At 36.7% G+C, this 23,667-nt stretch overlaps 1 protein-coding gene across 1 annotated transcript in view; it reads left to right on the plus strand.

Moving 5' to 3' along the window:
• The window catches only part of DDC (dopa decarboxylase), a 512,652-nt gene extending 489,203 nt beyond the window's left edge, over positions 1 to 23,449 (plus strand). The window contains exon 12 of the transcript XR_010623129.1: positions 23,434 to 23,449. The gene's annotated coding sequence lies outside the window, so the exon portion shown is untranslated. The remainder of the gene's footprint in view (positions 1 to 23,433) is intronic.
• The last annotated feature ends 218 nt before the right edge of the window (positions 23,450 to 23,667 follow it).

A 23,667-nucleotide genomic window follows, 5' to 3' on the forward strand; every position in this document is an offset into this window, starting at 1 on the left:
TAAATCTACCAGCTTTGATAAATTTGCAATACCTTAAATCCCAGCTGGTTTTGCCTCATTTAATCAGTTACAAAGAACAAAACATTTCTTTGATGTTGCCATAAAATAAACTATGGTCTGTAAACAGGCCAGGTTACATTTATACCTGAATGATAGTACCTGTTTAGTTCTGATTATACTGGTGCTCTTCTTCAAATAAATTAAGCCAAATTAACTTTACAATACCTTAGATAAATTTACAATGATTCTTAAGGCATTTCCTTTCACGTAAGTATAAATGTTACTACAACTATTGAAAATACATGAAGAATTTCGTATTTACAATTTTCTTTTCTGTGTATGGCTATTTTTCCAGGTATGAATATTGATTATTTAGCACAATTATCCATTGCCTGTACTGGACAATTATTGTGTACACCATGGGGCTATAAACCAAGTCCAGTTCAAACTATACTTGGCACTTGCTTTGAAATGTCAGCTTCTTAAATCACACTAGAGAATAAAAATGTTCATATTTAAAAGGATCTCTTCAGGTAACTTTTGTTCAAAAGAAAAATAAAGCAAAAGTAAAGTGAAAATTAACTATTAATTATTATTAATTATTAACTGCATATGCAGTTCATACCTTTCTAAAATTCTCATTCATGAATTTGAGCATGATATATGAGTTAAACCACAGAAGGTGCATGCTGTATACATGTATTCTATATACTAAAGTTATATTTTCACTAAATTTGTATATGTTTAATAAAATTTTGTAAAAAGCACCTATTTCACACACACACAAAAAAAACCCAAACCTATATTCTTCTTTCAATACTCAATATTCCTGTTTCATTAGTATGGTATGTATTATGCATCTTTAAAAATGATCGTATCTGAAACATCTTCACAATTGCTGTCATTTCCATTCACTTAGTCTAGTAAACAACTTTGTATCATCATTAAGTCTAAAACTGACAGTTCATCACTGTTCAAAATTTGAAGATTATTAAAAATAATAGATAATGTAAGACACTTACCTTGAAAACTGTCTCCTGCTGCTTTCTTCGGTTGGTAATTTTTGTTGTGTGAAGAATTTTCTTATTCAGGCAATAAAAACAGGTTTAAAATTTTTTTCACTATCTTTTCCACCGACACAGGCATGGGCAAAATATATTCTGCAAATTCAATGGTAAATTCAATGGTAATAGACGTGAAATTTTAACAATGTGAAAAAACAGAGCACTGAAGAATGAGGCTACTGTATTTCTGACTACAGCTATAGTATGCTGGCATTATGTGGAACGGAAAGAAGGTGTCTGAATTGAAATGCGGGACCAACAATCTTTCATGGAATTGTGATATCTGAAGGTGTGTGTTGCTTTGTTCCCAGATTTATACAAGGTGAAAACAAAGCGTTGCTAAATCAGGGCAAGAATGCAGCTCACTGGAAAACAGCAAAGGATCTGCAAAACATCTGATTGCCATAGAACTTACTGTCCTTGTCCAGTGATAGCTTGGAGATGAATCACACTTTTTATTCCTGAAAAATAGAGTTGAATGGGTCTATATGTTCTTAGGATCAAGTGCAAGTTGTTGAGAGAGATCCTTGAACTTAAGCGTCAATCATGTTGACACCTCTGAAAAATACAAGGTGTGAGTTCAATCAAGCCAGTGTAACAAAGCATAAGTTCTCACTAGTTTGTACGCCATCCATATAATACGCTTTTTTGAAGTTTCAGGTACTAATAGTGTACCTTTTATAAATAAAGTTATCATAGAAAGCTCTGGAACAGCTGCCCTTTTCTCTCATAGCATGTAAGGATCAACTTCTGCAGAGATACTGCATGTCCTGGTCTGAGGAATTTCTCAAGAGAACTGTTCTGGTTGATTGGTTGTTTATTTTCTTGGTTAAACAAAACTAGTCAATTTAAGACAATGCACTTGGTCTGGAAAGCTGTAACACCATTAAATGCCTTATGATTTGACACAGTATACAACAAATTGACGTGACTTTCTTGTCCCATATTTGGGTGTATTTCATGCCCATCTGCTTATTTTCTTTGATGTTCCTAGTAATAACTGACAGTCACTTGGGTCTTCTAGCTATCATCTACACAAATAAAATCTGACATTGTTTTCATAAAATAATGTCAATAGTATATCAAATTCTTCGACATATTCCTGCACAGCTGCACCAAATGACAGAAACAAAAACTGCCTTCAAATATAATTTATAAAATCATAAAAGGAGTGAACTGTTCTCCCTTTTAAAAGCAAAGCTTAGGTAACTTGTAAACAAGATGACAAATCACCAGCAAGTTGACTTAGATTTTCTTCCAGGACAGAAAAGGGCATTGCAAACATTTTTTTCTTCATCTGGTACCTCCTTACCAGAGGCTACAATAAAAGCACAAGAATAATCCATGAAAAGAGCCATTATTAAAAAGAAAAATAAGTTTTTATGTCTTCTCAGAAAAAAAAAATAGGGAGGAAGAGATATCCAAGTCCTTTACAAACACAGTAACTTTGTATTTTAGGTAAACCACTGGAAATTACAAAAAAATATAGTTTTCTGAAAGTAACATGTTTGTCTTGGAACATACATGTAGTTACATAAACATAATATCCTAAAAGTGCATGCAATTACTGAGCGAGGACTGTTTCCTTTCAAAGACTACTGAAAAGCTATTTCACACTGTCTTGAATGGACACTGAATGTTATAGCTGTAACTACATACAGTTTATTTACACTTAGCAGAGAACTACACTGCTATTTTCTTTATGATGCAACAGTTTGTGAACAGACACGAAAGGACATGGGAAAATGGAAGAATGTAGAATTCTTGCTGCACACTAACAAGTTCATAAAGTTGGCGCTGAGGGGACCATTTTTCTCACTCTCCTATGAATATGGACACATCACTCATGTCCATGGTACCACCCAGAACTTCCTTGATGTACAGCAATTCTGAACTGCCTCTGTCCACCTCTCAGTACATCACTCATCACAGTGAGATCTTGATCTTAATCTGAGTCTCTCTATTGCATTGTAATGTAAATAATGGGAATGTCACCACATCCTTTTCTCTAAGTTGGAGAGGTATGGATTTGAAAGATGGACTGCTTGATGGATTAAGAACTGGTTGGCTGGTTGTAGCCAAAGGGTTGTGATCAATGGTTCTACATCTGGATGGAGGCCGGTCACGAGTGGTGGGTCAGTCTTGGAACTGATGTTCTTCAACATCCTCAATGACATAGATGATGGAATCGAGTGCACCCTCAGCAAGTTTGCAGACAACACCAAGCTGAGAGGTGCAGTCGATACACTGAAGGGAAGGGAAGCCATCCAGTGGGACCTGGACAGGCTGGAGATGCAGGCCTGTGTGAGGCTAATGAGGTTCAACAAGGCCAAGTGCAAGGTGCTGTACTTGGGCTGGGGAAATCCCAGGTATTTATACCGACTGGGGGAAGAACTCCTGGAGAGCTGCTCTGTGGAGAAAGACTTGGGTGTCTGGGGGTCCAGGTGGATGTGAAGCTGGACATGAGTCAGCAGTGTGTGCTTGCACATGAGGGCCAACTATATCTTGGACTGCATTAAAAAAAGAGTGGTCAGCAAGGAGAGGGAGGTGATTGTCCCCCTCTATTCACCTTTTGAGAGGCCCCATCTGGAGTATAGCATTCAGTGTTCTCTTTCTCCAAAACAAGGAACAATACTCTTCATTAATTGCATAAGTTTTTCAACTAAAAACATATCATGTTTTTACTTTCTCAGTAAAAGTCAATTGGTGGAATTACAATGATCAGTCACTCAGGAATAATCTACATCTTTAAGCCCAGCAAATTATCTTAAGAAAAGTAATTATGTTAATTGGTTTACTAAGTTAGGGACTGTGTATCAAAAATATATTACCTTCTGTCCAACCAAGGGACTAAGCAATTTTACATCAATTTGGAGCTGGTGGCATATTTTGTCATGCATCCAGTAAGTTTTGGGATTCAGCCACTCTTCTTCTTTTGAGGAACAGAAGATATTAAGACAGCTCCATTATTAATTCAGAGTGTACCAGTGAAGCTGGGGATGACACTATGGATTTGAGAAGGCAAAAAAATATTTCTGTTAAAAGTTGAAAATACTGCAGACTAGGCTTTAAAACCTTTCTCTCTGTGGTATAACCCTTCCAGCTACATTTTGCTGCTTTACATGGCAGCTTATTATAACATACTACTGTTGCAGCACAGGCATAATTGACTCAAATATTTCTTCATCTCCATAGTTTCTTTAGCAGTTTCAACATCCTAGCAAGCCAGTACATGAGGTCCACGAGATAATATCTTGATAAATTGTGAAGACCAATAAAGAAGAGTCTTCTGGGATGTTGGGACATTGACTTTGAAGATCTCTAAGGATAGGCTAAACAATTTTCTGCCAAGTACAACATGAACTATTAACAAATCCTACCAATGGGCAGAAGATTAATCCTGGGTGACTGTCATTTTCGCAGTTTCTAACTCATATAATACAGTTGCTCAAATAGTGTGAACTCTTTGGTATTTAATCTACAACATTTTCCTTAGGCATTTGATAATAAGAATAACTACCAATGAAAACTTCTAAATGATATTTCATATTCCTTCCTTCTTCAAGAAAGGCTCCTAAGGGAAGACTGAAAATTCATGCTAGGTGAACTGTCATTGCACATAAGGTGGTTCATGAAAGTAGGACAAAGTTTGGAGATTTGAAAAGAAATGTCAGAGTACTACAGACTCACAGCTTAGGTAGCAGCTGGTGTGCATTTAATTTATACCTAGCTGCTGGAACTGGCCATGGAGAGATGAATTAAAGTCCGTGGCAAGAAAATTATCCATTTAGCACTCAATATCTTTTTGTACAATCACCTTGCCAATGTCTTTGATTTGTGATGGTTCCTATAACAATGATTCCTCTGCTACATGAGCTGTCTAGCTACTCTTAAAAGGATTTTTGGAATAATTGCTAATTTAATGCAATTTCTTTTATTGTAAGGTCTAGCATGAAAGTCACATACAAAGCTGTTTTTATTGGCTTTATTTCCTTTTGTTTTATAGCTTGTCAAATGTGGCCTGATTTTACAAAAAGCTGAATGTCACAGCCAGACTTTGAGCTTTCCAATCTCCTTGTAAGCATCTAGTTGCATTCTACAGAATGTGACTTACTCAGTTGCAGAACTAGATATAAGCAGATCATTAGAAATCAAACAGTATCCACTGAAGATACTTCTTGAGAGCTACATCACCTAAGAATAGTGTACCTAGGGTATACTATATATATATATATATATAAATTGGCTAGTCTTTCTATAGAATAAGATGAAAAAAAGATGATTTAGGGCACCTTTGTTGGGCAAGAACATCCTCTGTATATTTATAAAGCAATTGATAATCTATATTCCCTTGTAAAAAAAATTTAGCATTTAGGATGAATTGAAACATGATAATCCATCCCGTACTCTATTTAGCTGTTCTGTAACCTACTACCCTACTGAAGATCATGTAGGCCTTCCAGAATTTTTCATTTCACCTCACACACACTTGTAGGCGATTATTCCTGCATGTTTTTTTGTTTGATTGTTTTTGTTTGTTTGTTTGTTTGTTTTTCCCTTCTTTATTATAACCAACATCTGGAGCTTGAGCATCAGGTGATAACTTCCAAGATAGATTTTTCAAAATATTCAGCTGCCAAGTTCTGTTGCTGCTCTGATATAAATTTCTTTATTGTGTGCACTCTAGATAATTTCTCAAGGTGTCACAAATTTTTATAAATACAGCCTGATACTAAGTTACCTATCATTCAGGTATTTTTCTTTATGTATACATGCACTGATACGTATGCCTAGGTTTATGATAATTCAGTTATTTCACAAATTTCAATGGAATAATGAATAACTATTAGTTATTTTGAGCTATAATTTTGGTGTACCTTAAAGTAATGATTAGAGAAGACTTGATTTGCTCTTTCATATCTATCCCTGTACAATTGCTGCCATTGGTAATGTGTATTTTTTATGTCTTATTTGCATTTACAGTATATGTACCAGAGAAAGACATTTACTACCTCCTCTGCCTTTTCCTCTTCCTTTTCTTTCTCAGTCTTTCTGCTGTGACCCAGCTTTCTCTCCTGTTGTAATTCTGGGTCTTTCTGAAGTTTTCATCCTTTAGAACCCTGAAAACCAGGAGTGATCTGATCACTGTTCCTGTTTTGATCAGGAGATACATTAAATGACGTCAAGAGGTTCTTGTCACGCTCCAATATAAAGGAGTGAGACGAGGTTCTTTGATTATGTGTATACCTGATGACGAGATTAAGACACAACGGGTCAAATGTTAGCCCAACCAGTTTATTACAAATACTAGTTGCTTAGGGATATGGGGAAGGGAAGGTGGGTGATAGAAAAGAGATGAAAAGCAAGGAGACTTGGCAGAGAGAGAGAGAGAGCATCACCACCATGGATCCAGCAAGGTCTGTAGTCCGTTGATCTCAGGAACTCATCTGGTCACCGTGGGGGATGGAAGAAAGCTGGGAAGCTTCACAGCAAGCAGGCACTGTGCGGGGGGTTCTTCCAAAGAGGTTTTTCCCTCAGGAAAGTCTCTTCTTCAAAGTCTTTGGTTTAGTGGTGCCGAGAAAACCAACTGAGCAACTCGACACACCAATGAGTTATGTCAAGCAGCTATTCCCCCCTGTTACAGTGCTGGGTACATGGGGAATCACTCCACCAAACATGCACAACAAAGAGAGAAACAAATACATATTTAAAGATATAGCACATGCATATTCATCACATTCCAAACTCTGGTTATCAAGGGGATTAAACCTAAGGGTCAATTTTGCTGTAAATTTTCAAACCTTGAATGGGGAGAGCTCCTCATTATTCCTGAAGAGAGAGACATCTGTTTGGTTATCTTGTTGGGACAACAGGATGTCTGTCCTGCTTTCTTATCGACAAGTTTAGCTGCCTCCATGTTCTGGCACTAGTTTGATTTATGCCCACCCCCATTTCCAAGTTTTGTTCTCTGTTCGTGTAACACATCTGGCCCAACAGATAAATCAGCAGGGAGTAGCACCTTCGGTGCCATGCACAAGTATTATCGTCCTTTGCAGTGATCAGCTTCTCCAAGCCGTACCCCGAAAAAGACAACCTGCCCCTATTTCAGCTTATCTTTACAACCATAAACAGACACATTGAGGTGCCGCGACAACCATCGAGATGATCTGCAGTTGTCACTTAGAGTCTTATAGTCAGAAAGCCTCGTGAAGCAAGCTTTGAGACAACAAAAGTAAAAACAGTTTCTGTCCTTCACAGTTCTCTGCAACTTGAATTACCCTGTGATGTTATGATTTTATAGGCACTTTTGCCTATATATATATTTATATAAAAACCTACATTCATATAAAAACCATCCAAATCTTTTTTTGTTGTTACTGATTTAGGAAGGTACAGCATGGAAGAATGACTGTGTACAAAAAGCACAAGGTAAATGATAGCATTTGTGGGTTGGGGGTGTCCTTCCTCCTCTGTTCCAGCTGCCAGATGGGCTTTGCACCTGGTGGAACTGAAGAGCGATGTAGCTCCAGTAGGCTGGGATGAAGGCTGTCATCCCTGATTGCTCAGTCATATAACCTCTGCCTCATTCAGTGCCTTATACAGAGAGGATTCTCTTTGGTCCTTTTTTTTTTTTTCTCCATCACTATTATTTTGGATGTAGATTCACCCTTATTTCAAGCCTTCCCATGGATACAGAAACAAATGTCAAGGATTCGTTTTTTTCTACAGCATTCAATTCTGCACTGCATGCTAAGAGTAGCTTTGAGGTAATCCTTAGGAATAAACATCTACAACTTCTTTTCAGTGATCAGCATTAAATTCCTCTGTGAGACAGTCCTTTAGAATAATGTTTTCTCATATATAAACAGACAATACAGACATGAAGGTTTTTGGATGAATACAGACTTGAACTGTGGCTTTCATGGAGAGTCTGCATTATATGACCTACGTGGAAGAAGAGAGGTGCTCACCAGCTCTACACTCTATACTGCCAGCTTTCTGTTTGTCCCCACTGTTTTCTAGGAGGCTGGCATGTCCCTTTCACCTCCTCACCCTCTCACCCTAAATAAAATGGGACAGTTTATGAAGCACCTGGACCAATGGGACACAACTAGGTCATAGAGGTCATAGGAGGAAAGGAATTTTGGCACAAGAGCAGTCTGGGATCATTGACAGGGCTTTAAACTAGGTTTTAAGAGGAAAGGAGGGGATAGCAACCCTGCCCATGACAAGGTGTGGGGTAGCATAGCAAAGTTAGATGAACAAGATGCTATCAGGGGTCTTCAACCTGCTGCATTTTATGATGAATACACTAGGCAGCAAGCTGGCAGGGCTCATCACCAGTGTTCTAAACTAGATTTGACGGGAAAAGGGGATGTACTGCTGAAAAACAGAGAAGAGTCAGGGAACACTGTTACTTTAGGAAGCAGTGGGAGAAAACCTCAGATTATTCATAAGATCATAGAACGGCCTTAAAAATCTCCAGGCATGTGGCATTCAATTCCTCTCTGGGCAACCTGCTTCAGCACCTCAACACCTTCTCTGTGAAAAACTTCTACCTGAAGTCTTCCCTCCTTTGGTTAAAATCCATTCTCCTTTGTCCTGTCACTGCCTACCTGTGTAAAAGTTTATTTCCCTCCTGCTTATAATCTTCCTTTAAATACTGGAAGGCTGTAATGACAAAGAAATTGTTTAATCAGAGGCTGGTGAGGGACGGGAACAAGTAGCCCAGAGAGGCTGTGACTGCTCCAGCTGTAGAGGCCAGATTGGATGGGATTCTGGGCAGTCTGATCTATTGGGTGGCAACAAAAAGCTTTATTTTTATAATACTTTAAAAGCAGTTGTTTAAGAGTTGATTGATGGCAGAATAGCTGTGCACCATAGTATATCTCTTGCCTTTGGCAACTGGAGAGGGAGAGAATAGTTCAGAGCTGAAATTTCTGCATCAAAGGACGGAATCTCAAAAGATTTGGTTATGCTTGGATAATGATTACCTCAACAATTCAGTGGTTACTCCACTTCAGGCATAGCCATGAAGACAGATCACTTTATTTTTTAATCTGGTGTTCTCACTTTTTCAGAAGGTAAGTTGAAAGAAATACTTCTCCTTACTTTACAGAGTTCCTCTGATCTTTGCTAATTTATTTATTTATTTATTTATTTTGCATTTGGGGTTGGCTTATTAAAGCCAAAATAAAATAACTAGTTTACCAGTAACCTGTTGATTTTCAGCTAAATCTTTGTGAGATGTATTTCCCTAAACAGTTACATTTGAAGTTGTGCAAGTAAATTGCACATCTACACATCAGAAAACAAATAAACCCTGAGTTAACACTAGAGAAAATCAAAGAAAGTGCTTTGTAAAAGCAGCTTTCATTATCTTATTCCACTTGGTAAGATAAGATTACATTAAAGACATCATTTGAGGAAGAAACAGCTCTTACCAATGGTTTTTGTTTGTTTGTTTTTTGAGCTAAGGTTACTCTAACCTATATTTTTAAAGTTTTAGTCTATTGTTAAACATTGGTTCTGTAAAATTACATCAAATGCACACCAGCTATTTCCATGATTTAGGTGTTGATAAAATTTAACTTTACAGGTATCTTTCTTGGATCATGTACAGCCTGTGTACATGTTAATGTAGAAAGCCACCACATGTACACACTCTCTTTGCTGGTTAACATAAATATACAATTTGTCTCCTTTGATTAACAAAAAAATTATATTAATGTCTTCTAGGTACATAACTTACACATGTGCAGTATGCATAGTAAAGTACATATAATGCACAGCAACTCTGTAAACAGGGTGGAGAATATTTTAGGCATCTTTCTGGCCCACATTTCTTTCCATGAAAACTGGATGCCATTTAAGTGTATACATGTGAGGTGAGAAATGATGGGAAGATTAGTGTGTATCAGTGGGTCTCCTCCGAGTAAGAATCTGAATATTGCCTGAGATTCATGGATATGAGGACACACTCTGGTGAGTTAGGATGTAGTCTCTTGTCTTAGAAGAAAAGTCTTCTATTTAATCTCTTGCTTCTCAGGACTTCTCTTTGTATTGCATAAAAAGACTTCAAAACAATTTCCCAATTTGGGGAGCTATTGTATTTATATATAGTCTAATTGTATTTTGATCTTGTCCACAAACTTAAATGTTCACCTCAGTTTGAAACTGAGTAAAATATGAAGAGAATTTTTCTAATTCTGAAAATTCTTTCCCAGTGAGAAAATTGATCAGACATAATTAATGATGTCTGAACAACTTAGGGTTTTACAGACATTAAAGAAAGACAGGAAGATGACCTACTACAGGGTTTTATGCTTATTTTTATTTTCTTTCAAAGCAAAACTGAAAAACATAATTGTAAGAACAGATCTGCAGGTGGTGAGGTTCACAATTATTGAATTGCCACTGAACATTTTCCTAGCTCAGCTATGAAAAAACCTTTCATCTGAATATAATAACAAGTAAAGCAAGGGTTGAGAAAACCTTTTTAAAACCTAAAGACCTTTTAGACAAAAATGCAGAAGTGGTATGATTGAACCAAAAGCTCAATACTGTTGTAAATCCTTTGCCTAAGGTTATTAGACTTAATGAGCCAATAAATGCTAATAGATCAATGCCTACTTTGTCCTAAAAGCCCTAGGCAATTTACTAAATGAAACAACTTACATTCCTAGACTTACACTACAGATGATGATGGTCTGTCTCAAAAATTCAGCTAAAATCCATGTATAGGTGCTGCTCTGAAAGTATTACCTCCTATTTTATAATGCCGATCTATGAAGTCAGAGGCAGAAGTTGATAGAATGGCAGTAGAGGATGAACTTTCCCAATAGTATTCTGTTACATTTTTTTCATCATGCAACACATGGCAGCAGAGGGGCAGTATGACAAAATGGTGTCTGACATGGAAGAGAATATGCAATAAAGGCGTGGAACTAAATTCCTCCATGTAGAATAATTTGCACTCCTTAGCATCCACTGACAGTTGCTGAACATTTATAGAGATCAAACAGTGTATGTGAGCACAATGAGGCAATGGGTGGTAAGGTTCGGAAATGGCAAAAGAGATGTGAAAGATAAACCACACTCCAGATGGCCATCAAGACTACCACAGCACAAAATAATCCCCATAAATTGGCTAATAATGGTGACAGTGTTGAAAAATGTAGCTGAGAATTTGTTCTACTGAATAGTGTTATTGTCCTCTTTGTATCTGTTTAAGTTGCTATGGAAATAAGAAGAACTTGATGGGGTCTTATAAGAATCACAGAACTGAAGGGATTGGAACCGACCTCTAGAGATCATCTAGTCCAGCCCCCTGCCATAGCAGCTCCCTAGCCCAGGTTGCACAGGTAGGCATCCAGGCGGGTCTTGAACGTCTCCAGAGAAGGAGACTCCACCACCTTTCTGTGCAGCCTGTGCCAGTGCTCCGTCACTGCACTGTAAAGAAGTTCTTACGCACATTTGTGCAGAACATTGTGGATGACGATGGATCTTGTGGATTTGATGCAGAACTATGCATCGGTTTGAGTCCATTTCCCCTCATCTTATCACCATGCACCACAGAAAAGAGTCCAACCATGTCCCTTTACCTCCCACACCTTAGATATTTATAGACGTGGATTAGCTCCTCTCTGAATCTTCTCTCAAGGCAGAACAGATCCAGGGAGCTCAGCCCTTCCTCATAAGAGAGGTGCTTCAGATTCTTCATCATCATTGTGGGCCTCTGCTGGACTCTATCCAGGAGATCCCTGTCTTTTTTGTACCAGGGAGCTCAGAACTGGACACAGTACTCCAGGTGAGGCCTCATCAGGGCAGAGTAGAGGGGGAAGATTACCTCCCTCGATCTGCTGGCCATGCTTTTTTTAATGCACTCCAGGATGCCCTTGGCCTTCCTGGCCACCAGGGCACACTACTGGTGCACGGCCAACCTGTCATCCCCCAGAACCCCCCAGGTCCCTCTCCTCGGAGCTCCTCTCCAGCAGGTCATCCTCCAACCTGTACTGGTGCATGCAGTTATTCCTCCCTAGGTGCAAGACATTACACTTGCTCTTCTTACACCTCATTTGTTCCTCTCTGCCCAACTCTCCAGCCTGTCTAGGTCTCACTGAATGGCAGCATCTGGTGTATCAGCCACTCCTCCAGCTTCGTATCATCAGCAAACTTGCTGAGGGTGGACATTATCCCCTCATCAAGCTCCCCCTGCTGAACCCATGCTGACTACTCCTGATAACCTTCTTCTCTTCTAATCCTGGAGGCAGTATGCAGAACAAGCTGTTCCATCACCTTTCCAGGGATGGAGGTGATTCTGACTGGCTTGTGGTTTCCCAGATCCTCCTTCTTGCCTTTTTTGAAGTCTGACATGACACTGGCTGTTCTCCAGTCTTCAGGCACCTCTGGAAGATGATAGAGAGCAGGAAGGAGAGTGATTTTTACATTGCCTGATAGTGATAAGACAAGGGGTAATTACTTTAAACTATAAGAGTGGAGATTTAATTTAGACATTAGGAAGAAATTCTTCACTCAGAAAGTGATGAGGCACTGGCATGGGCTACCCAGAAATGTTGTGGGTACCCTATCTCTGATGACATATAAGGCAAGGCTGGATGGGGCTCTGGGCAGCCTCATCTTTTGAGTGGCAGGCCTGCCCATGATTGAAAATAGATAGACTTTAAGGTCCCTTCCAACCTACGCCATTATGTGATTCTTTGAAATATTACTTTTGGAAGTATGTTTGGAGGCATGCGTGTATAAGGAAACTCACAAAGAAAAGCTGAATTAAGAGGAAGTAGCAGTTAGCATCTGATAGATGCAGAATGTTTTGGCAACAATAATGAAAAACAACAACAATTAAACACCAGGTCATCTCTGAATTGTTGATAGTGTATGACTTGTCTTTTTGTTTCAGGAGACAAGATTATATGGAGCAAGCACTGCTAATATTAACCGTTTTAAATTCGCATCTGAACTTCTCATCAAGTTTCTCAAGATGCTCTTGTCCTCTGCAAATCTCCTCAGGTCAGAAACGGACACCTATGTGTCTAGTCAGATCCCAAACAATTTTCCATGCTTCTCTAAGCCTATCTAATGGTTTTCTCCATTAGACATCCAGGTAGCCACATCCATGTACATTGTACAGGACAACTTGTGGGATGGAAAGAGAATCTTGTTTTCTTCTTCACAAATTTTCCTTTCAGCCTAAGCTTCAAAGCAGCATGGGTTATTTTAAGCTGCATCCACAGGCATTTCTGTAGCCTTTCCTTCCCTCCAGGAACTCCATCAGCCCAAACTCTCTATCCTGCAAAGTAGTTACTTGAAATAGTTGTTAGCAAGGTAAATCAAGAACAAATAGGATTACAGAGAGCATTAAAATTGCTTACATCTTTAAAAAAAAATTCTAATCAGTAATCACTGATACGCTACTCCTTACCTGACGAAATAAGAGGATTGGTCCCTGTTTAGTTATACAGCTGCATTTTATTTCAGGACATGAAAGAGTAATTTGATTCTATTTCCTAAACTTATTTTCTTATTTCCCAATGGCATTAATTTAAGGAGCTACGTTATTTGTTTTTCTGTATGCACTAGGTACATTTTTTTTAAGATATTCTTCTGCACCAATTTTTGAACCATAGTCCCTAAGAAAGCATACCACTTAAGCGAAGATAATTTAGGCCAGAATCAGGTCAGGTAGTTTTATAACAGCTAGAACTTTCACACTTATTTCTCATATCTGCTTCTTCCCTCACCCGTCACAGTTAACAAGGATAATTAAAGAAACACATGGTTGAATGTAGTCCAGTTGAATTTAGAACTTCTCTTTTTAGTCTTAATAGGAACTGGATTATATCTTACCACCACTGGTATAGTTTGTATAATCATGCCACTGTTCCACATGCATGCTACATTCCATTTTAGCAACCTTTTCTTAATACAGCAGTAGTAATGTAGTTAATTTAAAGTTTATATACCACCATCATCCAATTTCTTATCGATATTAAAAGCAGGAGCAACAAACAAATAACCACTGCCCTTCCGCTCACCCTACGAGGTACATTTTAACAACCATCAGAGAAGGAAGTTCAAATTCAACAGACTGTCAAATTAGAGGTAAAACATCCTGCAATAAAACAGCTTCTCAGAATCCATTGTTATTCCTAATGTGTATATATATATATATATATATATACACACAAAATTTTCATACAGTAAACAGAAATACAGCTGTCATGAGGAAAATCCTTTCTCTCACAAGCCTCTATGTTTCGCAAAGCATCTTACAGTCCTCAAACTCTAAGAAATACAAGTGCCAATTATTTGCTTTCAGCTGAAATTACTTTATCGGGTAATGTTATTCAAGTTCTCCGAGGGTTAATGACAGCAGGTGAAAAGTTAGTGAAACATTTAGTAAAAGAACATTCTGTCTCTGATCCCTGCAAGCAAACCCTAAGGGTAAAAAGGTGTCACCAAAAACAGGCATTGAATGCAGTGAGAATGACATTTTTTTCCTCATAAATAAACATTTCTGAAACTCCTGTAGTGTTATTGTACTGAAGAAATATAGTTTATTAACAAAAATATGGTGAACATTATTATATATATATATATATATATATATAAATTTAAGAAAGCTATTACTATTTATTTGTAGTAGTCAACACAGAGAACTGCCAATAGAAGTTCTGAATGGCAGTCACTTCCTGGCTTGTTTTCTATACCATGAAGCCAAAGCAGAGTATTAAAAAAAATAAAGATCTATCAAGAAAAAAGTAATTCCAGTACTTTTGAGGCAATTTTTCACTGTGAAAAACTAAAGTAGTTCCAATTAACTTTGCACTTCTTTGAACAAAGCTGGTGTTGGCAGTCATGAAGAAAAGTTCAAAAACATAAACCCTGGATCCAGTAGAATAAAAGGGACTGTAATTTGGAATGAATTGGGCCATGTAAAGAGAAAAAATCATAGGCCAACAGTCACAGTCCTCACCTATGGTTTTGCTTTAGCCCATAGTCTGAAATAACTACTGACTGTGCCATTCAAGATTTTCTTTTTCTCCTCTGATTCATTTGCATGGTACAACTCTCACCTGCGTAATGGAGGACAAAAGTCACCTTATTCAACCAGCTTTTACTTTATCATAATATCCAATATCAGTTGGCCTAAACATTGTCAATGTGTGTAAAGAACAATGACAATAACTTTTTTTCAAGAGATCTTCCAAAACTAGCCATGAAATATACTAGCTAAGGTCTTAAAGAGAACTTTTGTCATCTACATCTATTGCAATAGATCGGAATATCTGAAAAGCTGACTTTGGCTCTTTTGTGCTTTTCTTAGACTTGTGCATCTGTGAATATTTAAAAGATGATTTAAGTACAAGTTTGAGAGTTTGAATTTGTCTTAAATATTTTGTTGATTACTTACTAGTTTTAATATATGAGCAGTGGCAATGTTGAATTCTGCATGATATCATTTCTGTAACTCCAAGATAGACAGGACTTATTTGAAAAGACTGTTATTTCACTGGGGAAAGATAAATAGCCAAGAAAATGCTGAGCTATCAAAACCATTCTGAGATACAGATCACATCCTGAGCTAATCATTTGCATTCACAGCCAAAAGCATCTTCCTTCCTTGCTTGCTTACAGTATTAGAAGTAGCAGCTGCTGTTGAAATCTCCCCTAGAGATTGTTAGGAGTTGCACAAGAAAAGCTATGTGCTGGAGGCCAACTTTGATAAATAACAACTGTAACTTTATAGTAAGTAGATAACAACTAAAAAGGCAGTACCTATCTTCATACAAATCAGCTGACTGTGGTCTTTCTAATTACGTGTTTTCTACTCACCCATCTAGATAATGCATACAATGCTTCTGCAACAACAGTAGGCTCCATTTCAATAAGAAAAGTATGTTTAAAAATGAGAATTGAAAAAAATGCCCAATAAAGACAGCGTATTGAGAACGAGTAATTTCTTTAAAACAAGGTTATTTATTGAAGTTCTTGTGCCTTCTTTATAGACTCCTATACTGACAGATTTAATGAAGACTAATGCCTGGTTTAACATCTTGTTATGATTTCAGTTTAAAATAAAAATTACACATAAAATTGAGAGAATTTCTGTATCTATGGTGTTATCTGTGGAAGCCACACTGGACTCTGAGATCAAAGAAGCAGTTTTTAGCTTCAGTGATTTTTCCTGTGTAGTAAACAATTATTAATATACACCCCTTTCCTTGCTTTGGACCTAGATTATTATGTATTCTTTGTAGTCATCAATTCTTAAATTAGAGTACTGAGAAGAGGTAATAAAAATCTATGAATCAGAGATTACATAATAAAGTGCATAATAATAATAAAATAATAATAATAATAATAATCCCAATATACAAAGGCCCAAATATATTTATAAAATCAAACTACAGGTAATTTTCAATCTTATTTCATGGAGACATGAAAATTTTTCCTCTGCATTTTTCATTTTGCTTTTTGTAACAGTAAGTTAAAATAAAAGTAACCCCAATTGAGTATGAATATATTTGCTTCAAAATATCTTCACAAAGCAAAATACAGTAAATTACTGAAACTCTGATAAAAAAGCACTGAGAACTTATCAGGCAGGGGAGATGGAGAAGGTAATATTTAGCTTTTCTCCAATTACAGTTTGCTTTCTATTAAATGGATCCAAATTTTTGGAGTAGAAGGTGATTCTCATAAACTTCTCCTGCAGTATGGTTGAAGTTTGGCTCAGTTAATGCTGTCCTCATAGGCCATACTCCTCAGGAGGGAGAATAGAAGTGTTGTCCTGGGAGCTGAGCTGTTTGAATCTCTGTCTAATGGCATTTAAATTAACCTATGCCACTGTCACAGCCTCTCTGAGTATTTGCTGTTTAAAAAGTGTAGCGATAGGAGACAGAGCTTGCAGAAGGAAAACCTCAGTGCATTGACCAGGTACATTGCCTATGCTGACATCATGCAGGTTCCTAAAATATTCACTTTGTGTCCAGCACAACAGCTGCTTACCTGTTGGTATAGTCATCCATGTATTAACGACACCTTGTTTGAGCCTGTGAATTATCTCATGTTAATAAAAGCCTGGAATAAAGCGACATGAAGTTAACAAAGTTACTTTGATATAAATCTAGCATAAAAGACTTTTACATACAGATGGTCTTGTTTTCCAAATTTCTCTACCCACAGGAGTAAAGTGAAACACTTGATATGCTGATTATAGGTAAAACCTGTCATTCAAAAATTGTCATCCAAAATTCTTTTACCCAGTTGTTCTCACCCCGGGAACAAAGGAGGTAAGCTGTATGCATATGATACCCCTTCTGAGTTCTGTATTTGTTTGTTTGTTTATTTTTAAATAGGATGGGTAGACAACACCAACAAATGAATATTCTTTTCTTAATATTTGAGAAAATTATTCATTGTTTATGGTTTTTTTTATTGGATATGACTGTACTAATGGTGAAAAAAAAAACCCTAAGGAAAAAAAAAGGTGATGTCAAGTTATTTCAACAATTCTAAAAAATAAGAAATAATATAGAAGCCATCTAAGGAAAAGAAAAAAAAATCAAATAATTAGTTTGACAAACACTAATTCCACAGGACAGTAACCCAGAAGGCATAACAAATATTTCATTTAGCATATATTTCAATGGAAGGAAGGAAAAAGAAGGTAATTTTTTTATTTGCATAAAAGAGATGAAAGAATCTCAAAGGTAGCAATACTCAGCTGAGAACCCAGTGCTTAAAAATGATATTGCTAAGAAGGTCATTATGTCAATCTCATGCTGGTTCCTAAATGAAAATTACTATGTCCAGTACAGCATTATGTAATTATCAATTTAGTAACCCAATGGATACTGTATTGCTGGTTTCATATCAAATATTTCCTTACTCTGCATAATTCCTGGCTGTGCCTGCTCATGAAAGAACTGGATTTCACCATTCACAAAAACACTGAAAAGAAACACCTAATGCTAGCTGAAATTGCATCACTGACACAAATCTATTTGGCTGCTACCTAGCACAGTGTGCACATTCCCAGTGAAATGCAATACCTTTTTCCAGTCCTGATGGGTACTTTCAAATACTAGAAAAACTATCTGGAGAGAATCTACCATCATTAAAAATGTCATACTGGAAGTTAGATATAAAAAGCAAGACAACTGTCATCACAGCTTCATGACGAACTTCATTATTGTTTTCACTTTAAGTACTTGGATACAGAAATGGATCAAGTTCAAAGGAGAAATCAGAAACAGTGAGAAATCTGTTCAAATATTTGATTTTAGAAATGAAAGAAAGCAATGAGTCCTCAGATCATTACGTATTTACTCACTGAACTTTAAAAAAGAAAAACTAATTATATAAAATCAGAATACAATGCAATTAACAAAGTGAGACTAATACTCAGATGAGACATTACAATTTGGTTGTGGTTCCGAGTTACATGAAGATTCACTGATTTATGGTGATTTATCTTAATTTGCGTGCATTTTCAAATGTAAATGAATCCTACCAAATTATCTGCAGTATTACGAATTTTCAGGTACAATGCTTTCAAAAAAATGGGGAATTTGTATCTCAATTCATTATTTCATTCATGATTTAGAAAATTTAGATAGAAAAGAATGAATTAACTTAAAATGATGCCATAGTAATAGTAGTACAAAGAGTGAACATTAAAAATGTCTCATAGTTACCTAGATGCAGAAATAGGGTACTGATCATTCATGACTGAAAGATATGTTAAGTCATAAAACTTGACTTAAGAATTCCAAGATACAAAGGTGATGTTTCCTAGGTAAAAGTGAAGAGTCTTGTTAAATTAAAATTAATGAGGTGACAAAGACATAACCATTACTAAATTCAGAGAATTATAATTGAAAAGTTTCAGACATCCACAAAACTTGATCTTCTCTTAAAATAAATAAACAAATAAATAACATTCAGTATCATTTTGATACAGAACTGACTTGCTTTTGTTTTTCTAGCAGGTTCTACAGCTCAGAAAGTCATTTTTCTGTCTCTTGTGTAGCTGTTGTAAGAATCTGACCTATGAGATCATGGGATGAAAGAAACCCAAAATAGTTGCTTTTTCCAAACACCACTTTGTGACTGATCCTCAAATGCTTCTCAGTTACTTTGAAGCCAGGCACCTTACAGAACATGCTGTTTCTGTAGACATTGTATTCCATAGACATGAACACGTGCATGACATGTTGAAAGTGGTAAAATAATATGACAATTTAAAAAGCAGCTTTTCTCGGAGATCAAAAATGTTTAATAAATATGTATTTGGTTTTCTGCCTGCAACAGATGTACTGAAAATTGTATAAGATTTTACAAAATATAGTGGAAATTAAAAATTGGAAAAAAATTGTTGGAAGTTGTGAGTGTAAAGATACAAAGGGGAAAAAGGAGAGTGAAAAAATGTGAAGAAAAATCCTTATCTGAACTGAAAAATCAGAGTATTGCTCTGAAACTTGGTGGTATCAGTTTCCACCAACAGGTTTTGCAAAACTACCTATGCATGTTAGATGCCACAGGACTTATATCATTTATACAGTCATTTTAAAATATCATAGAAAATATATTTGTACCGAGTGAGGCTTCTTTATGGTATTTCCCCAATGGCAATGCCTGCTTACGTACTGCACTGTTTGCTCACCCTTGTTCTTTCTCTCCAGTATCAGGCTCCAACCCTTTCTCTGGTGCTTTCATATTGCTGCAAAAGATCATCAACCGTACTGTGCAATATATCTGCTAATGAGGCCTTCTTAACATGAAATAAAATGAAGGTATTTGTAGTCCAGATCTGTTCTTCTGGTGCACTGCCATTAAACAAACAAACACAGAAACCCAGCTGGGTTGAGAATAAAAGAGATGGGGTTACAGTGACAGTGAGTGAGTGACAAAAACAAAGAGACAGGTGCAAAGTGCTTTAGTCTGGAACTGCTTTAAAGGAAATGATTCTCTTAGGCTGCAAGGAACAATAAATGACACAGAAGCTCTGAAGCATGATGAGACAGAAAGCCAAGAATGGGGAGATCATAGCACATTTGTATAGAGATAGAAGTTACCTTAAGAGGTAAAACAGCCATATGAGTTAACAGCCCTGCTCAGTTGGAGTTCTTATGTGTATGGCATGGGGACCACAGCGATGTCCTCAGTGACTCTTCAGAATAAGCTCAGGATGGGTAAGCAGATTACTCAACTTGGAGTACTAGGTGAACAACTCTGAGGGATGGGAAAGGAAATAGCCAGTCAAAGTTCCTAAAAATACAGCATGATGCAATCTAAGGATTATAAGTCTAGTGGTTAGAATCAAATTAAACACAATGTGTAAAGACAATAAAGCAAGAAAAATGTAATTCCCAGAAGTGAGAGGAGAAAATAACAAGTGACCTGCTAGATATTTTCTCCCTGACACTAAACAAGGGCACTAATGAGGCCATATTTGAAATTTAGCATTGATTATCTGTCTGATTCATTATCCTACTGATAAATGACTTCATGGAAAAGTTATAGCTTTGGCAGACAGCTGGCTACATACATATCTGTAAAATAAACAAGACCAGGAAATGAGCTGATGCACTAGCTAAGAACAGTAAAGTGTTTATCCACACTTTAACCTTTAGCTTGCCTTCTGGCACTTCTGAGGTCCAAGTATTCAGCTAACCACTCAGTGCTCTGTCTGATAGAGCACAGAAATATAGTTTTGCCTCTTTCACTAAGGAAACTGATATTCTAGGTCAAAACATTACAAGAAAAGGGAAAATACAGAAGTGAAACTGTGTGGGTGGTGATCCTCTTTGCCTCACCTGAGAATGAGTTTCAGCTTCCATCCACTCCAACTTGTCTCTCTCTAAGTCGATATACATCCCTGATCTCCTGGGCAGCCTTCCAGTTACGCACAAGCTTTGAGGTCTCAAATGCCTTTTAGCCCTTTTAAAAACCTGTAAACATCTCCATGGGGAGCAGTGTGTTGGACTTCCTACAGCAAAAGGCAAATATCATGTAAGCATCTGGCAACCAGGATGTGAATGTTGGCAGAAATTCCAGAAAGATAGATTCCTGATAGAATTCTGATAGAAGAATTAACTGTAAAGTGTACAAATAGACATTTAGATTTAGAGATTTGGACAAATAAATTTTAAAGAATATAGGAATACCCCATGGTCTTTGTAAGGATGTTCTATGCTTGTACCAGGTATAAGAAGCTTAACAAAAAATGAAATAAAAGACATTTTGAGAGAGCATCAACTGAAAGATAGTAAGAATGTATTGGTTTTAAGATTCAACTAGATATAAGAGTACACATAACAGTTTAAGAGGTGAATTGATATTAAATCACTTCTCAGTCTTCATGTGAATCTTTCTGTCATTCTTTTGATAAGAAAACTGTATTTTCTAAACATGAAAGTATTTGTGACAGTACCTTAGTACTTTTGAGTGGATGACTTGTGATAGATATCATAAACCTGAAATGCATTTTTTATGTCTGTGGACCTTTCAACAGTGAACACATGCCATTAAATACCTTGTTAATTTGAAGATAAGACTAATGAGAGGGAAAAAAAACAACAACAAAACAAACAAACAAACAAAACATGTTGGAGATGCCTTCATTAAGGCAATTACACATGTCTTATAAGTTCAAATTAGATTTTTTCACAAAGGCATGAACTCTTGCTCTGCACTGGGTGAATTTGATCCAATGGTGACTATAGAGAAAATGTATCCTGATTATCCTATACCTGAACTGATAGTTTTTCTGTGGCTTTCTCTGACTTTACTGTCATTTGTAAATAACTTGCAAACTATGTTAGTGGAAAGAATAATTACTTAATAAGAATATTGTCGATTTCTAGAAAATAAAAGCTAACACAATTTCTTGTATTTAAATCGTCTTTAAACAATTTGGGAATATTTCTTTCTTTTACAACATAACAACTTATTCAGTAGTTTTTTATCAATCTTGTTAATCTTCAAAAAGATGACATACCATGAAATCCATCTTTATTACCACAGTAAAGCCATGAAATCCTTCATCTGCTGCTATGATCTATACAAGCCAGTTAACAGAATTAATTAATGTTAGACTTGCATGAAGCTATCTGAATTCCTTCCTGATTAGACCCTGCAGGTACAAATAGAACAAGAATAAGTTTACTCACATAATTTGGTGGTAGTTAGGCAGTTGGACTAGGTGATCTTAGAGATCTTTTCCATGATTTCTATGATTCTATGATTATTCACCCAGACAGCATGCTGCCTGTCTTCTGTCTGACTTTATCCCATTGCCTACAGTGACAGGCAGGCAGCCTGCTAGTTTCAGACAAGCCCCATCCTAGATTCCTGGATCAGATGAACATTTTCAAGCTGCCAACTACCCCCTCATCTCTCATGTGTTAAACATTGTAGTATTTCTGGCATGTTTGAGTATAACTCACTAATTATCTATAAAATGAGTTATGATAATGCAAGATATTCTGTCGTTGGAGAAATTTGTTCAAACAGGAGATCAGTTTCCAAGTACCATCTTTTAGTTCTCTTTTAGCTCTCCTGTTTCAGGCCTGCACAGCTCCAGAAGTGTCAGGATGGGGCTGGTTATAGGAATCACTCCCAGCACCTGTGCTCTTAAATAGGGTCACTTCATACAAGTGAAAAGGTAGAGATGAGTGTTCTTAGCACAAGCTCAACACCTTTATTTCCTTTAAATACTTACCACACATTAGTGGAAAAAGGGGAGAATCTACTCAAGAAATGATACAAAATTTTAAAGCATGTGACTCCATGGAGGAAATTTATATAGCAACGCATCTAGAAGAAAAAGTTTCAGCTGCAGTTCCTCAAAGATAAATAACGTAGTTTCATCTTCTGTAGTTCTTTCTTCTTCACATGAAATCCTACCAATTTGTCAAATCCTATACAAGATTTTCTTTGAGAGCCTAACAAATCTTGTAAGCTTTGTGACCTTTCTGCAGAAGTTTGATTTTCACCTCTGACATTCATGAACAAGTGCAGGCCCTTGCTCTGAAAGATAAATATAAATAAAGCTGGCCTATAACCTTTACCAGTTTTTTTTTTTTCCTATTAATATGAACATTAAATAAACCGAGTAATATTTCTTTAAAAATAACAGATATCATACATTCATTTTAAAGAGGAATAAAGGGTTTATTTTTCAAAAACAAGTTAAATGAAAGTAAAGATATTTTAGACTCTTATTATTAATGCCTGTTAAGATCATTTGTCTCTCCAGCTGAAGCAGTGTTCAGGGACACAGTATTATTACTAAAGATATTACAACATCTCAAAGTTCCATACATATTTTCAACACCAGAAACTAAAACAGCTGCATATAATGTGTGTCTGTTAGAAATAAGCACAGCACCTGGCTCAGACATTTGCTGTCTGAAATTGCGATAGCATAATTGTTATGTAATGGTGAAGATTGACTGCAGCATGAGAGTAAGTGACCCTCAGGATTACTGGGGAGAAGCATTACCCCAAAAGAGGTCACCAGCCCCAAGCACATTACTACTTTTTGGTACCCCTGATGCTAATCTCCACTCTC

The sequence above is a fragment of the Cyrtonyx montezumae genome, unplaced genomic scaffold, assembly GCF_038088225.1.
Source record: "Cyrtonyx montezumae isolate F1298 unplaced genomic scaffold, pur_monq_1.0 scaffold_8, whole genome shotgun sequence".
In the NCBI taxonomy this organism is placed as follows: Eukaryota; Metazoa; Chordata; class Aves; order Galliformes; family Odontophoridae; genus Cyrtonyx; species Cyrtonyx montezumae.